The sequence below is a fragment of the Bos indicus x Bos taurus genome, chromosome 6 (genome assembly GCF_003369695.1).
Source record: "Bos indicus x Bos taurus breed Angus x Brahman F1 hybrid chromosome 6, Bos_hybrid_MaternalHap_v2.0, whole genome shotgun sequence".
Taxonomy (NCBI): Eukaryota; Metazoa; Chordata; class Mammalia; order Artiodactyla; family Bovidae; genus Bos; species Bos indicus x Bos taurus.
The window spans coordinates 24,626,280-24,643,269 of record NC_040081.1 but is presented as its reverse complement, the minus strand read 5'-3'; the positions used below and the strand labels follow the sequence as shown (position 1 = coordinate 24,643,269).

The 16,990-nt window shown below is 41.2% G+C and overlaps 1 long non-coding RNA gene across 1 annotated transcript in view; it reads left to right on the top strand.

Moving 5' to 3' along the window:
• LOC113894087 overlaps nucleotides 1-16,727 on the top strand; it is a 53,230-nt gene extending 36,503 nt beyond the window's left edge. The window contains exons 3-4 of the long non-coding RNA XR_003511465.1: nucleotides 2,495-2,605; nucleotides 16,587-16,727. This is a non-coding gene — a long non-coding RNA (uncharacterized LOC113894087). The remainder of the gene's footprint in view (nucleotides 1-2,494; nucleotides 2,606-16,586) is intronic.
• The last annotated feature ends 263 nt before the right edge of the window (nucleotides 16,728-16,990 follow it).

Sequence of the window (16,990 nt, the reverse complement as noted above, 5' to 3'; positions counted from 1 at the left end):
CATGCCTATATTTATGGTGCCAGAGTTGAAATTTAAACCAGGACTTGACATTCTTATTTTGGTATAATTTCTTACAAACTGCACTGCTTCTGAAACTTTTGGTGGTCTGCCACGTTTGACTGAGCTGACCAAGGAGGTAGAAAGCATTTACATATTCTGGGAGCCATGCTAAGTGCTGCAAGCAAGAAATGATCCCCGATCTCATGGGGTTTATAGTCAAGTGGAGAAATCAAACCATTCAATTAGTCTTGGAGCCTGTTATGTTTCAGGTACAGAATGTGCTTAATAAGATTTAATACTTGAGTGTATAAAAGTCAATGATCTTGTTCATTTATTCATTCTTGAAGGAGGAGGTGATAACATTGCAGGGCACTAAGATATCATTGACCCGATATTCACTGATAACCTATTATGTATCAGGTATTATACTGAAAACTAGGATATAATGCTGATGATATGGACTTGAGTCCTGCTCTCATGTAGGTTACTTCTTGCAGAAATGTAAAGATTAAGTATGTAAATATATAATTATTTGTATAAGGTATGTGAAGCACTTGTGTTTTATTTGCATATGTTATAGCAATAATGTGAGTAACAGCCCAACACTTAGGATGGTCTCCTTCACCACAGGGTCATAAAGCTTTTACAGCATCATCTTATTCTCCATGAGCATTCCAGCAGGAGTGCAACAAAACAGGCATGGCTGCCACTTTCTGCGGGTGTCCTGATACCTACATGAATGGGGCGGTGCTGCCTTCTGACCCCTTTAGCAAGGTTTCTATACCCTCCAGTCAGATGATCACACTGCTGCCCTTGGTAACTGCAACTTGGGTCTAAACCAACCTCTTCCCTTCTGGACCAGCTGTTAGGCTGCAGAGAAGGAGACACATAAAATTTATGGACTTCATATTCTTGTAGCACATTTCTATTGAGGAATTCAAGGCACTCTGGATTTTTTATTTCCTTTAATTGAAAAATAGCCCTGAGATTTAATGTGGAAATGGTAGTTTTCTTGTTTACAAAGTGGAGAAGGCTGAGCACAGGGTCTCTTTCTTCATGCTTCTGCTCTGTTCCTGCAAAATGTCACCTAAGCAGGTGCTCGTGAATCAAGCAGGTGACAGTCCTGATACAATTGGCAAAGTAAAGAAATCCTGTAGTGAAAGTGCTCATGAAATGTACTATTTCTCCTTTTATTTTTTTTATTTATTTATTTTTCTGTTCTGATCTTTTTTATTTTTAAACTTTACATAATTGTATTAGTTTTGCCAAATATCAAAATGAATCCGCCACAGGTATACATGTGTTCCCCATCCTGAACCCTCCTCCCTCCTCCCTCCCCATACCATCCCTCTGGGTCGTCCCAGTGCACCAGCCCCAAGCATCCAGTATCATGCATTGAACCTGGACTGGCATCTCATTTCATACATGATATTTTACATGTTTCAATGCCATTCTCCCAAATCTTCCCACCCTCTCCTTCTCCCACAGAGTCCATAAGACTGTTCTATACATCAGTGTCTCTTTTGCTGTCTCGTACACAGGGTTATTGTTACCATCTTTCTAAATTCCATATATATGCGTTAGTATACTGTATTGGTGTTTTTTCTTCTGGCTTAATTCAACTTCATGTATGCTTGGCCTAAGGAAGTATGATGTGCCTAAACTACATGTCTTAGACTAGAATCATTAGTAGAAGTTTCAATCCAGGGCTCTTTGCTCTGGATTTTGTTGAAATGTCAGTGACAAATGGAGCTTCCCCAGTGGCTCTGTGGTAAAGAATCTGCCAGCAGTGCAGGAGTTGCAGGAGGAGCAGGTTCAATTCCTGAGTTGGGAAGATCCCCTGGAGAAGAGCATGGCAACCCACTCCACTATTCTTGCCTGGAGAATCCCCTGGATAGAGGAGCCTGGAGGGCTACAGTCCATAGGGTCCCAAAGAGTCAGACATGACTGAAGCAGCTTAGAATGCAAGCGTGCATGCAGTGGAAAATGAACTTCCATTTGTCTGTAGAAAAAAAAAAGCTTCTAAGGTTGGTCAACAAGACTTTTCAGAATATGGAAATCACTTACACTTCCAATCTTATTTTTCTACTATGGGCTATCTTTCTTTAGCCAATTAAAGTATATGTATAGTTCCTCAGACCCCAGTTCAGCAGATTGGCAGGTAGTTCTGAAAGGTGTGGACTCACTTGCCACCAATAAGCACAAAATGTGGCAGGTGTATAAGGAATTACTCTGCTCTTCTGAGCCTTAAGTGCCTGGGGTGGGTCCCTGGGTGCCCCTGTGACCCCAACCTCTTCGTTGCCCCCTGGGAATCTGCCCTGTAGTGTCCTGTTGGGCTTGAGCCAATTCAGAACCTGACCCTTTTCAGCCAGGCTCTTCTCCTGGCCTTTGGTTCTTATTCCTTCTTAGCTAGCAAAGCTGCTTGTGAATTGCTCTGATTACTCATCCTCTAGCAACATACAGCTTCTTTTTTATACCTTCTTCTTGTCTCTAGAACTGTGCTCATAGTATACTCCTGTCTACGATGTCTTAGCCAATGAAACCACATCTTAAAAGGCTCAAGTCACAGGTTGATCCCTCTAGAAATGCTCCCCCAGTCCACAAGGTAGGTAAATTTTCTTCCATTATTCTTTTACAGGAAGTGGAATTCTAATTTCCTATTTGTATATATATTCATAATACGATCCTACTTCTAACCCATCCCATTCCCCCTCTACTAGACTTTCAGGTTCCTAAGGATAAGGTCCAAAGTATTCATCTTGGCATACCTAACATGCTAAGACATCATTAAATTCTCAATAAATGTCCCTTGGATGACAATGCTCTTTGATTACTAACTAGGATCTTTGTCAACCTGGAAAATCTCTTTGAGAACCATGACTCTTACTCACTGGTCATGAGTTCTCACCAGATTCATCCCCCCAGATCAGACATTAGTAACATAGGCCTCTAGGAGGCAAGTGATGGACTTGGGGGAAGCTGATCTGGGCTCACAATGTCACTGAAGCTGGCCAATACTCCATGCCACAGAGACACTGGGAGGTCAGACACAGATTGGACTCCTCAATCCCAACCTGCCGTGTGGAGTGGGGCAATGTAGGGAGAATCCAGACAGGAGGATTGTACTGTGGCTCCACTTACACAATGCAGTCCTGTGAGGAAGCCAGTCAGGCTGTTGAAGCAAGGAAGGCTCTGGGAAAATCTAGGTAGAATGGGAAGAAAGACTGTCAGGTCAGTAGGAAATGGGGTTGGGCCTAACAGGTTGAAGCAGAAGCCCAAACCACATGATGGAGGTGAGCAAAGGGTGGTGGGAGGGAGAGAGAATGAGAGAAAAGGAGGTGGGGAGACAAAAAAGGGAAATTAAGAGGTAGCAAGGTAAGCAGAGAGAGAGAAGGGAGAAAGAACTGAAGAGAAGAGAAGACAGAGGAGAGAAATGGGGATGAGAGAGAGAAGAGGGAAGATAAAAGAGATTAGAAGGGAGAAAGCAGAGAGGGTAAGTGGACACCAGAAGGCTCATCCTGGTACACCACCTGCCTGAACAAAGGCCAGCCCAGGAGTCACCCTAAGGGAGTGGGTCAAAGAGCATAATATACCCCTACAATCACCAATAGCCTTCACTCTACTTTGACAGAGACAAATGGGATTTTCTCACCTCTTGTAGAGTGTGAATAAAAGTATTTTAAGAAAATTTGGCTACATTTAATTAGCATGCTACACGATGGTGTGATCACTGACCTAGAACCAGACATCCTGGAATGTGAAGTCAAGTGGGCCTTAGAAAGCATCACTACAAACAAAGCTAGTGGAGGTGATGGAATTCCAGTTGAGCTACTTCAAATCCTGAAAGATGATGCTGTGAAAGTGCTGCACTCAATATGCCAGCAAATTTGGAAAACTCAGCAGTGGCCACAGGACCGGAAAAGGTCAGTTTTCATTCCAATCCCAAAGAAATGCAATGCCAAAGAATGCTCAAACTACCGCACAATTGCACTCATCTCACACGCTAGTAAAGTAATGCTCAAAATTCTCCAAGCCAGGCTTCAGCAATTCGTGAACCGTGAATTCCTGATGTTCAAGCTGGTTTTAGAAGAGGCAGAGGAACCAGAGATCAAATTGCCAACATCCGCTGGATCATGGAAAAAGCAAGAAAGTTCCAGAAAAACATCTATTTCTGCTTTATTGACTATGCCAAAGCCTTTGACTGTGTGGATCACAATAAACTGTGGAAAATTCTGAAAGAGATGGGAATACCAGACCACCTGATCTGCTTCTTGAGAAATCTGTATGCAGGTCAGGAAGCAACAGTTAGAACTGGACATGGAACAACAGACTGGTTCCAAATAGGAAAAGGAGTACGTCAAGGCTGTATATTGTCACCCTGCTTATTTAACTTATATGCAGAGTACATCATGAGAAACACTGGGCTGGAAGAATCACAATCTGGAATCAAGATTGCCGGGAGAAATATCAATAACCTCAGATATGCAGATGACACCACCCTATGGCAGAAAGTGAAGAGGAACTCAAAAGCCTCTTGATGAAAGTGAAAGTGGAGAGTGAAAAATTTGGCTTAAAGCTCAACATTCAGAAAACGAAGATCATGGCATCTGGTCCCATCACGTCATGGGAAATAGATGTGGAAACAGTGTCAGACTTTATTTTTTTGGGCTCCAAAATCACTGCAAATGGTGACTGCAGCCACGAAATTAAAAGACGTTTACTCCTTGGAAGGAAAGTTATGACCAACCTAGATAGCATATTCAAAAGCAGAGACATTACTTTGCCAACAAAGGTCCGTCTAGTCAAGGCTATGGTTTTTCCTGTGGTCATGTATGGATGTGAGAGTTGGACTGTGAAGAAGGCTGAGCACTGAAGAATTGATGCTTTTGAACTGTGGTGTTGGAGAAGACTCTTGAGAGTCCCTTGGACTGCAAGGAGATCCAACCAGTCCATTCTGAAGGAGATGAGCCCTGGGATTTCTTTGGAAGGAATGATGCTAAAGCTGAAACTCCAGTACTTTGGCTACCTCATGGGAAGAGTTGACTCATTGGAAAAGACTCTGATGCTGGGAGGGATTGGGGGCAGGAGGAGAAGGGGACGACAGAGGATGAGATGGCTGGATGGCATCACCGACTCGATGGACGTGAGTCTGAGTGAACTCCGGGAGTTGGTGATGGACAGGGAGGCCTGGCGTGCTGTGATTCATGGGGTCTCAAAGCGTCGGACATGACTGAGCGATTGAACTGAACTGATACATTATTCACTATATACATTGCATACATTATGTGTATATTATGTATGTATTCTTCATTAGATACAAATGCAATGTGATTGTTATGCAAACAAAGCTTCAAAACTAATTTCCTAACAACCCACTGTACCACCTGATTCTACCTTAACCATATAGCTAGATCCCCATTTACAGTTCTGGGTTGGCTAGAGTCCTAGTCACAATCAGCTTGTAGATGTGAGTCTGCAAATGCCTTTCTTGGCCTCTTGGCTTCCCAGGTGGTACCAGTGGTAAAGTACCCACTTGCCAACGCAGGAGATGGTAAGAAACATGGGTTTGATCCCTGAGTTGGGAAGGTCCCCTGGAGAAGGGCATGGCAACTCACTCCAGTATTCTTCTCTGGGGAAACCCATGGACAGAGGAGCCTGGCGAGTTACAGTCCATGGGGCTACAAAGAGTCAGATACTGAAGCAACTTAGCATGCACGCTTGAGTCAAAATTTAGAAGGTGATCTTGCAGTTTTTTTTTTAAATAAAACACAAATTTTATTGTATTTAATGCTAAGTTTCTGCTTAAAATTTTTCAGTGGCTATCCATCGCTTTCTTTCTAAAATTTTTTAAAATTCATTTTTATTGGAATGTAGCTGATTTAGAATATTGTATTAGTTTTTGCTATACTGCAACATTAATCAGTTAAGCATATATTTACTCTTTTTCAGATTATTTTGCCTTATGGGTCATTAGAGAGTATTGAATAGAATTCCTTATGCCATACCGTTAGGTCCCTGTCTATTTTACACATTGTGGAATGTATATGTCAATCCCAACCTTCCAATTTATCCTTTTACTCCTCCTTCCCTTGGCAACCATAAGTTTGTTTTCTACATCTGTGTCTCTATTTCTGTTTTGCAAATAGATTAATTTTACCATTCTTTTAGATTCCACATATAAGCGATATCATATGATACTTGTCTTTCTCTGACTGACTTCCCTCAGTATGACAATCTTGATGCAGTTTCAACATCCAGAAGAACAGCAATGAGTCATTCATTCCTTGCACTCTCATTATTAGATACAAAATAGATCAATACAAATAAAGCTCGCCTGTATTGCAAGGCTGCTGTGAAGAAGCGAGACCAGCACTGGGAGCAATGGCTTACGCGGAGTGCTATTTAATATTGTCTATTATCACTTTTATTTTTATTTGTTTAGTGCTTATACATTATAGTGCAATACCTTACCTGGTCTTTACAAACACCTGTAAGGTAGACAGAGTTAGCGTTACAACCTGGCTGTACTAATGAGGAAACTGGAGTTCTCCCTGAGGTTATACACAGGAAGGAAAGCAGTCCCAGAAGCCCTCCAGTCACCTAGTTCAATGTTGCCTATACTTTTAGGAGCCACAGCCAATGAGACCAGCCAGGGAGAAATGATTATTTCTGAATGGGTCACAAAATAATATAGGGTATATCTCCTGACAGCTCTCTCATAAATGATTTCACAGCTGTGTATTGCTTGATATAATTTAAAAATTTTATTTTCAGCCAGGGTTTATTTCTGTGCTCTTTCTCCATTATCTTTTAAAATTGGGAGAGCAATATGAAAATGTTAAGGCTATGGGGTCACTAAGAGCCAGGGTTCAAAATAAAACTGGCTTCAGAACTGCTCCCAATTACATTAGGGTGTGTAAAACTGACATTTGGGGGTGATTGTGTGGTTTTAAAATAATCTTGTGTTATCTTGTGAGCCGAAAAGACCAGGTGGTAAATCAAGGAGTGGAATGAAGACAACCAATTCCTAACTTGCTCTGTGTCTCTTGACAAGCTGTATAATATCCATACTTTGTTGTCTTCCAAATCGGGAACATCAAATCAGGGTGAACATCAGGACAGCAATGGCACGGGGCTCTGTGATTTCTAGCAGTCACCACATAAGCTGAAGCAATCTGTGCATGAGCAATTTTCACATAGACACGTGAGGAGGTTGGATTTAAGGGTTCAGCTTCCCACAGATGGATACAGTCTAAGGTACTGAGGTGGATGTGGTACACAGAGTTTCATTCACTGCTGCTTTGGGGCTTTAGGGGGTTTTCCTAGGGGTCCTGCTATGGGTGTAGCTACTTCCGCAGGTGGATACATGTTAATTCTCCCTCTGTGACCTCCAGAGGATTGCTGAGGAAAAGCGTGAGAAACTGGCATCAATTCAGACATAAGGTTTTCCTACACGAAGTCCACAGCCGAGCACTGGATGTGCCTTGTTCATCTTCTGGAAACCCTAGGAGGCCTTTCCTAAGGCATTTCTGGAGATTTTAAATGTGTGTAACCTGAGGGCATAAAGAAATGGAAGTCTAAAGACACTGCATATCTCTCATAACCATATTCTTCTTCATCAAGTTAACCATGATCTTTACACCCTTAAATAAGAATGTTACAAAATTCCACTGAGAGACAGGGTAGTCTCTCGACCCTCCATGATATTAAAGCTCCTCAGAACAATCATTTTAGAATAAAATTTTCTCAGGGACTGATTCATATTTCAAATTTATGGTCCTGTCTTTATTGATATTCACTGCCTAGGTGATCTCATCTAGTACTGAGGTTTTAAGTACCGTCTGTCTGTTCACACTCCCATGTTTATATCTCTGGCCTGGACCTTTCTTCTAAACTTCAGATTGTATTTCCAGTCACCTACTTTATGCCTCCAAAGCATCTCAAACCTAACATGTCCAAGTAGAATTCCTATTTTTTTCCTTCTAAACCTGTTCTTTTCAAAGCCATCTCCAACTCCATGGATGACACCTTCATTCTTAAGTTACTCAATCCAAAAACATGGGATTTTTTCCTTCTTTCACAACCCCTATTCAACGTCTCAGCAATTCCTATCAGACTTACTTCAAAAAAAAGGTTTCCAAAATCTGATCACTTTGTGCTAACACCACTACTTGGAGCTGGTCCAAGCCAACATTGCCCTTCAACTATATTATTGTTTTTTAATTTTTTTGACTGGGCTGGGTCTTAGTTGCAGCATGTAGGACCTTCATTGCGGTGTATGGGCTCTTAATTTAGGCATGTGGGATCTAGTTCTCTGACCAGGGATAGAACCTGGGCCCCCTGCATTGGGAGGACAGAGTCTCAGCCACCGGACCACCAGGAAGTTCCCATCTAGATTGTTGTAATTCTGTGTGATCTGTGTGGTCACCACCATTCTGTGTGGTCTGTGTGATCCTTTAAAAATGTAAATCAGAATCAAACTTTCTGGAATCTTCCCAATATATGGACATTAAAACAAAACCCTTACAATAACCTACAATAGCCTATAATATGTGCAACTTTCCTCACCTCTCGGTCCTCATTTCTCATTTCTCACCCTCTATTCTAGGTATAGGGCTACATGCTCTTCCTTCACAATGCCATCTCTGTATTTTTTGCTGCCTTTCCCTGAAATGCTCCTTCACTAGATCATCTCAAAGTGACCTTCTATATTTGTCTTTCAACTTTTAGATTCTGCTAACTGCTTTCTCCCCTCATTGTCACCTTTCAACTATGGGTTGTAATAAAAGTCTGGAAAAATACATTATCACTTGTGGTTCTTCCTAAATCTCATTTTAGTAAATTGTCCTTTTGTAATAAGCTTCCTTTGAATTATTCTAATTTGAATGTGCTGCCTCTTTCCTGTTGTGACCCTGAGTAATGCAATAATTAGTTTTACATTCTGCATTTATTGGTACTGGAAGTGGCCACTGGGAATAGACCTTCCAAGTGGGATTCTGACATTAAGTTTCTCCTAAATTCATGGATCACAGGATAATCATCCTACTTGGGAAAAGTGGGTACAGAGGTATTTCTATTACCCAGAGTGTCATGATGGTGGTAGAGAATGATTTACAGATGGAGAGCATTGCAGCAGGAGATCACTATGGCAACAGCAGAGATTATAAAGCATGCAGAATAAGCTGACTTCTTTCCCTCAGGGGCTTACTTAGGGAAAAGAGAAATTAAGAGATACAAATTTATATAACACATGTGGAAAACAAGAAGGCCTCAGTGGAAGCTTTGAAGGAGTTCCTCATCTCCCACTGTTGCTATTTGGCTAAGGCACAAACCTGGGATGTGATTATAAAAGGTGGGAGATTGCAGCATCCATCAAATTCTTAAGTATGTCTCTGGGTTTCTCATTTGAAAAGAAGCTGGTAGAAAATCTGAGGCAGGGGATTGGGACATTTGAGCAGACGTTGGGCTGAGGACTTTGTTGTTGTTAAGTCACTCATTCATTTCTGACTCTTTGTGATCCCATGGACTGCAGTATGCTAGGCTTCCCTGTCCTTAACTGTCTCTTGTAATTTGTTCAAACTCATGTCCATTTAGTTGGTGATGCCATTCAACCATCCCATCCTCTGTCGCCCCCTTTTCCTTCTGCCCTCAATCTTTCCCAGCATCGGGGTCTTTTCCCATGAGTCAGGACTCTGATCCTCTAAATTCTCTTGAAATTCTCTTGCCTGAGGAGGTAGTTTCTGCTCCATCTCCTCCCTCTGAATAGTCTTTGCATAAAAATTTTTCAGGGATTTAACCTAAGGCAGTTGACTCATAATCTGATGCTGATTTCTCTTAGGACCCAACCTCACCAACTCTCATTCCTTCTAGACCTATATAATGAGAGTTATTTTCCCACATAGCACAGTTTGAGAAATTCAAGACCTGACTCCATGAGAAAAGAGCATATAGAAAAGAAAAGAAAAGAAGAGTCAACCTATCTCTATCAGCAGTAGTCTGTTTAGTCAAACCCTTTGGGAAGACCCAAAGGATGCACCATTCACCAAAGGAGTAAGGAATGCATTGATGTGGGACAGCAGATGCTTGAGAAGTTCTATGATGGCTCCTTTTGAGAAAGAGAGGATTGAGAGGATGATGCAGTGTAAGAAGTTCACTGACCGCAGCGTGAATAGTGGAAGTCTTAGATTTGTAGAGTATGTTTAATAGCAATTAACTGTCAGAGACGAGCTAAGTGTTATAAGAAATTATGGGATTTGAACGATAAGCACAGAATTTGGACCTAAGGGGTCTGTGACAATACTTGTTTGTTGTGGGAGTCCCCTAGAGAGCATTCTATTAATGGGTTATTTGACATATATAAGTGGAAAAATTATTCGTCCAAAGCACAGAAACCTAACTTGAATCTTTGAGGTGGATTTCATGCCTTCCTATACAGGTTCTAAATCTAAACTGATTCATATACCTGAAGTCTGTGAACTGAGGAATAGTCCAGGTTCTCCTTCTTTTAGGGGGAGGTGCTGCATCATGCTGCATGTGGAAATTCCGCCACCAGGGGTCAAACCCACACCCCCTGCAGTTAAGGGTAGAGTCTTAACCACTGAACCACCGGGGAAGTCCTCCAGGTCTCTTTAAGGAAAGACATCGTCATATGGACTTATCAATCCCGCAAGTCTCTTCCCAAGACTTCCTTGGGAACTCTGAAACCATTTATTATGGTGACTGTGTGCTAAAAAAATGATAAATGCCCACACTTTCTGGGGGTTATTAGACATTGTCTATAAACTGAAGCAATTCCCTAGGACTAAATAGCTTTGTGTCCTAGTGAGCAGGGGCTCATAGAAGCCAGTTAATAGATGCAATCTTGGCTCACATCTGATAGTAGTTCTTGGAAGACGGGATAAATACTACTTTTAATTCCTTATCTAGAAATTTTAAGATGATTAATTTATTCAAGAAGAGAAAAAAATCCCTATATTGGTACCATTACCTATGAAGTGGGCAATATTATGATAGAAAACGTCAAGTAGAAATGCCTGAAATGGGCTCCCTGCCTCCATTAATAAGATGATTAACCAAAACCAGTATCTCATTCCTGGGGGTATTATAGAGATTAGTGTCACTATCACAATTTTGAGAAGTGAAATGGTAGTTATACTTACCATGTATTATTTAACATGTCTATTTGGCTGGTATATATCATGGAGACTAATAGACTATAGGAGTGAGTTTGAGCAAACTCAGGGAGACAGTGAAGGACAGGGAAGCCTATATGCTGCAGTTCATGGGGTCACAAAGAATTGGACATGACTTAGCAACTAAACAGCACCAACAATAGCAAACATAATCATGTGCTGATTTTATGTGCAGCTGTCTTATCATTCCATTTCAATCAGTGAGGAAAATCAGAAGCATCTACATGACAGGGACTATAGTATAGAGTTACTACCTGGCCCAGGTGATATGTGGACCATGCTTTATGTTATAATATAATCTAGATGGACCTTGATCATCTTGCTATTTTCACTAAACATCTCACTCATCTACTACATAAAGATAACATTGTTAACTGGGTCTAGTAAGTAGAAGCAGCAAGCAGTCTGTATATCGTAAAAAGGCTGCATTCTAAAAGGCAGGAATAAAAACTATGAAATTTCAGAGTCTGAAATATGAGTTATCCATTAGGCATAATGTGACCTTTTTTTCTGAAGAAAGGCACAAGTTGCTACACCTTACATGGAACTCATCACTTAGAAAAAGATATTATACCTAGGACCAGTTAGGAATTTGCAGGCAACACATTTGTTTTGGTATAATCCTATTACCCATGTATGGGTAATATTTAAAGTTACAAGTTTTGAGAGGGAAAACTTATAGGAAGAATGGGCTCTGTAGTGAGTCTAGACGGCAATGCAGGCTACTCTGCTATCTGGGCCTCATAATATGGGACACTATAAATAAAGGAAGAATTTATGGCAGATGGAGATGCTCTTCAAGCCTCTGGCAAATTCAATAGGAAGATCAACAGCCTATATACCCAGGGCTCTGGAATAAGGCCATGTCCTTCTTTACTGACAGCTATTTTCCATTTGAAAAGCAGCTTCTGGCTTGCTACCAGACACTAAATACTTTACCATGCAAAGTAAAATGACTATGAAATCTGAAGTTTCCATTATATCTGAAGTATTATTTGATACACAGAAATTAACACTGGACATAAACAATAATATTATACTATAAAATTGGATAGCATATACAAGTCTAGTCCCAAGCATATTCAATCAACTGCAGAAGTTGGTGGCTCAGACTCAATATTGTACCTGCCTCTACTGCTTTGCTGTCTTTTACTCATTCACATCTATGACTTCATGGAGAGTTCAAAATGACTAGTGAGTTGTGGAAGCAAAAGCATGGGTCTGATTTGTGGATAGATCCTATGCTTTGCTGGCATCAGCTGAAGGACAGACTTTGCACAACAATCACACTCAGTGGGAACCTTGAAAGACAGTATGATGGAGCTATTATCACTCCATGCAAATACATCTGCCAATGGGACTTCATGTATCTCCTGAGATGAGAATATGTATTTTTTAATTGGATGAAGGACAGGAATGAGTAACAGGCAAAACACATAGGCTGTGCTGAATAACTCTCATGTGAAACTGGAGATCAAATTTCCTCCTTCTGAATTTCCATCTCTGCCCAGGCAGATTGATTCGTGTGGCTACATCACACGCCTCTCTGATGTTCAGTTTAATAAGGCCAACAGGGATCGTAGATAGATCAGAACTAGATGGAGGTCAATGTGTTGATTCCCTTGGCTCCTTTCTTGAAAGTTCACTTTGAACTAGCTGTGTCTCTTGACTCCACATCACTGTGTATTTCAAGGTTACTGTTTCGACATGAGTCTCTTCTTCCATAATCTGGTAACTAGTCTTTCCCCTGTCCTCGTAGGCCTGCGGGTGATAACAGCTCTGTTCTACCCAACTCTGAGTTAACGAACCCTTGTGGTTCCGATCCACCCCACCTACAGCTTTGTAAATAGAAACTTAATTTTAAAAAATCCTCTGAAATTTTCCAATTTGAGAGTACCATCTGTTTCCTATTGGGAAATATACCTCATGCAGTCATCTTTCCCTCAGCTACACACTGTTTATTATTTAGAGCTCATGCATTTGCAAGTGACAAAAATATTCCAGCTAACCTTGCTGAAGCTAAGAGGCATAGGAATTTATTAGCGTCCATCACTAGAAAGTCCAAGGGATAATGATTCTGCTTTCAGGCATGGTTGAATTCAAGAGCTCACAGGATTCTGGCAGGGCTCTCTCCTCTTGGCTCTTCTTTATGTTCCGTTTTAGGCAAGTATTTTCCACAAGGTGACAAATACAGACCTTGGCAGTTCTGGTTTATAGAGGCTTCACAGACTGCAATCCCAGAAAAAAGAGCCTGAGAGATACTGCAAATGTCCTAATCCCTGTCATGATGTTACTTCAGTGGGGAACTACTGGGTGAATCTGAGGTGACTTCCCTGGCTGTCACACAGGCAGTCACATATTATAAATGACAAAACCAGTGCGGTTTGACCGAGGGGTGGCTGTGAGTAGAAAAAAAAAAACATTGTCTGGCTCAAAGGAGTACCATCTCCTCATCCTTAATTGGAGCTCCTTCTCTTTGAAGTAGTATAGACTTGAAAACAAGGAAGGATACTAAAGTAGAGTGAGTAGGGCAAACTGAAGGCCAGCTTCTGTTTTAAATGGAATGCTCTTCTTGCTAGAATGCAGCATCACTCTGCCTCAGAAGAACAGCTGATTTAGCAAATCCTTTTGGAATGGCCTCTCAGCCTCTGTCTGATTGCCAAGTTCAATAATATTATAAAGAGGGATTCTCTCGGGTAAACGGTGAAGTAGATCTGTTCTAAGATCTGTTCTTGTAAAAGGCAAGAAGGCCTTTTGGCAACATTATTTTTCTTCTTTGGCAACCCATGCTGCAAATATGACTTGGAGCAGTTTGTGTGACCTGTTAGGATGAGGAGGACTGGAGGGATTATCTGGGATGGAGCCTAAATTCCACCCTCCATAATACAGAATACAGCAGCAGAGGGAACAGATAGGTAGGGTGGAGTGAGTTCTTGAAGGGAACAGCCCCCACTAATGTAATTAGCAGAGCCATTGGAAACCTGGGGGTTTCCTATTAAAGGGGGATGTGAGAGTGGCAGGCATGGAAAATAATTTTGGCCTTGGTGTTAGTAGACTGGCGGGAACGGGAAAGAGGTTATTGCTGTCTAGGAAAAGAGTGCCGGAGGTCTAGACAAGGGAATTAACAGTTTATTAGAGAGAAAGTAAGACAAAGAGGTAAAGAAATTGCTCTATGCTGAAAACAGAGTAATATGTGCTAAGCAACGGTAGACAGAATTCATTTGCCTCTTAAATTCCTGTTTGCATATATTAAGCCAGGATCCAAGTCTTAAAGATATACACATTGCATCTTTCACTGAACCTGTCATATTTTGTGACCAGAGATTTGGGCATATTTTACTCAGCAGATGTTTGTTAAATTCTTTATTCATTACTATGTATTTAGTACCTACTACGACTGAGCGACTTCACTTTCACTTTTCACTTTCCTGCATTGGAGAAGGAAATGGCAACTCACTCCAGTGTTCTTGCCTGGAGAATCCCAGGGACGGGGGAGCCTGGTGGGCTGCCGTCTATGGGGTCGCACAGAGTCGGACACGACTGAAGCAACTTAGCAGCAGCAGCAGCAGGACAGGTAGTATAGTGATACAAAAGAAAAATGTGAGTTTTCGTGTTTGGTAAAATGGGTCATAAATACCTATTCTGTCAATTACTAGCTTTGTGTTTTTGGCCAAATAGCTGAACTTCATGTCTTGAATGCAGAACATAATTCCTACCTCATAGGATTGCTGTGGTATTAAATTAGAGAGTGGGTACAAAGCATCTTCCCAGGTGGTGCCAGTAGTAAAGAACCCGCCTGCCAGTGCAGGAGATGTAGGAGACAGGGATTCAACCCCTGGGTTGGGAAGATATCCTGGAGGAGGCCACAGCAACCTGCTCCAGTATTCTTGCCTTGAGAATCCTTATGGACAGAGGAGGTTGGCAGGCTACAATCCATAGGGTTGCAGAGTCGGACACAATTGAAGTGCTTAGCATGCATGCACAAGCAGCTGACACAATAATTACTCAGCAAAAGGTTGTTGATATTATTACTGATTCCTTAATGAGAAAGGACCTGCTAAAACCAGGATGTTATCATAGTTAGTTGACATGTATATCAATATTTATTCCCATGTCTCTCCAACAACCTTAGATTTGAACAAAGTGAGCCTGGTAAGGTTGACAGTTTTACTTTTGTAGCCTAGTTGGGAAAGGGGTTTGTGACTTTTCTGTGGTCTTGTTTAATCCCCCATTGGGATTAAAGGGTGGTATATGTTTTGTCTGTCAGTGTGGCTCACAGACTGTACCAGAGGGAACATACACTACCTCTGCTAAGAAATCAAGCTGTGGACTGCAACTTCTGGTTGCCAGCATGGATTTATTTGTTCCTATTTGTCCCGATAGCTCAATATGTTCATTGCATAGTTAAATATCTGTGTAACTTGACTTCTGACCTCCCTTCATCTTGACACCAGTTAAAACTGCTGTTGCAGAACTAGTTGTTGTTTTATTGTTGCTGTTGTTATACTAGCGGATGAGAGAGACACACTTAAATGGCATATTTGTTCCCTTATTTTAATGGAGAGAGTTAGCTAGGAGGATGTGGCTACAGCAACCGGTTACACACGTATGCTAGGAGGAGGAAATGTCTGAGTTATGGGGAAGTATCTCTATTTTAACTTTTAGGCATACTGTAAAAAGTGGTTACAGCAAATCATGTTCACACTTGGCTATTGGATATCTCTGGATAGTATTTCAGTTTAAAATTTGACTTCTTGAAATTGTATTTTGAAAGTTGGAGCTTAGAATTGAAGAAAACGTATGGATGTGAGAGTTGGACTGTGAAGAAGGCTGAGCACCGAAGAATTGATGCTTTTGAACTGTGGTGTTGGAGAAGACTCTTGAGAGTCCCTTGGACTGCAAGGAGATCCAACCAGTCCATTCTAAAGGAGATCAGAAGGGTGTTCTTTGAAAGGACTGATGCTGAAGCTGAAACTCTAATACTTTGGCCACCTATTGTGAAGAGTTGACTCGTTGGAAAAGACCCTGATGCTGGGAAAGATTGAGGGCAGGAGGAGAAGGGGACGACAGAGGATGAGATGGCTGGATGGCATCACCAACTCAATGGACGTGAGTCTGAGTGAACTCCGGGAGTTAGTGATGGACAGGGAGGCCTGGTGTGCTGCGATTCATGGGGTCGCAAAGAGTTGGACGCGACTGAGCAACTGAACTGAACTGAACTGGACTGAACGCTTTACTTGGTCATTTAAGTGTATGGTGGCTGGTGTTTGTGGATTTATTCATTTTGGAGATGCTCTGTTTGCTTTTTTGCTAATTCTAATTCAGAGTTACGAATCCTGCTTTCATTTTCTTCTCTGTTACTTTGTGCTTGCAACTTCTTTCTGATTTTCCTAGGTATGAAAAAGAGAAATCTTGAGATACGCATCAAAACAACACCAAACAGAAACACAGTTGTGCAAAGCAGAGAGGCCTCATTAAAGTTGTGTTTTTTTTAAGTTACTTAAAAATCAAGAATGACCTTATAAATAATTATAAATATAATAAAAGATATAATAATAAATCTAATAAAAGAATGACCTTATAAAACTCAAAGCATTTTTTGTTTTAATGAATATGTTTATTTCTTTGTTTAAAACTTCCATACTGGCCATTTTCAGGTTGCAAAGAAGAGAAGCATGCTTAGGGTATCACAGATCACAGTGTTTATGGGGAAAGGATGTTGAAGTCTATGCAAAATCACTAAAAATTACTAAAAAGCTCGGCTGACCTGGCCGTTGGTCAGATTTTACGAGCTTGTG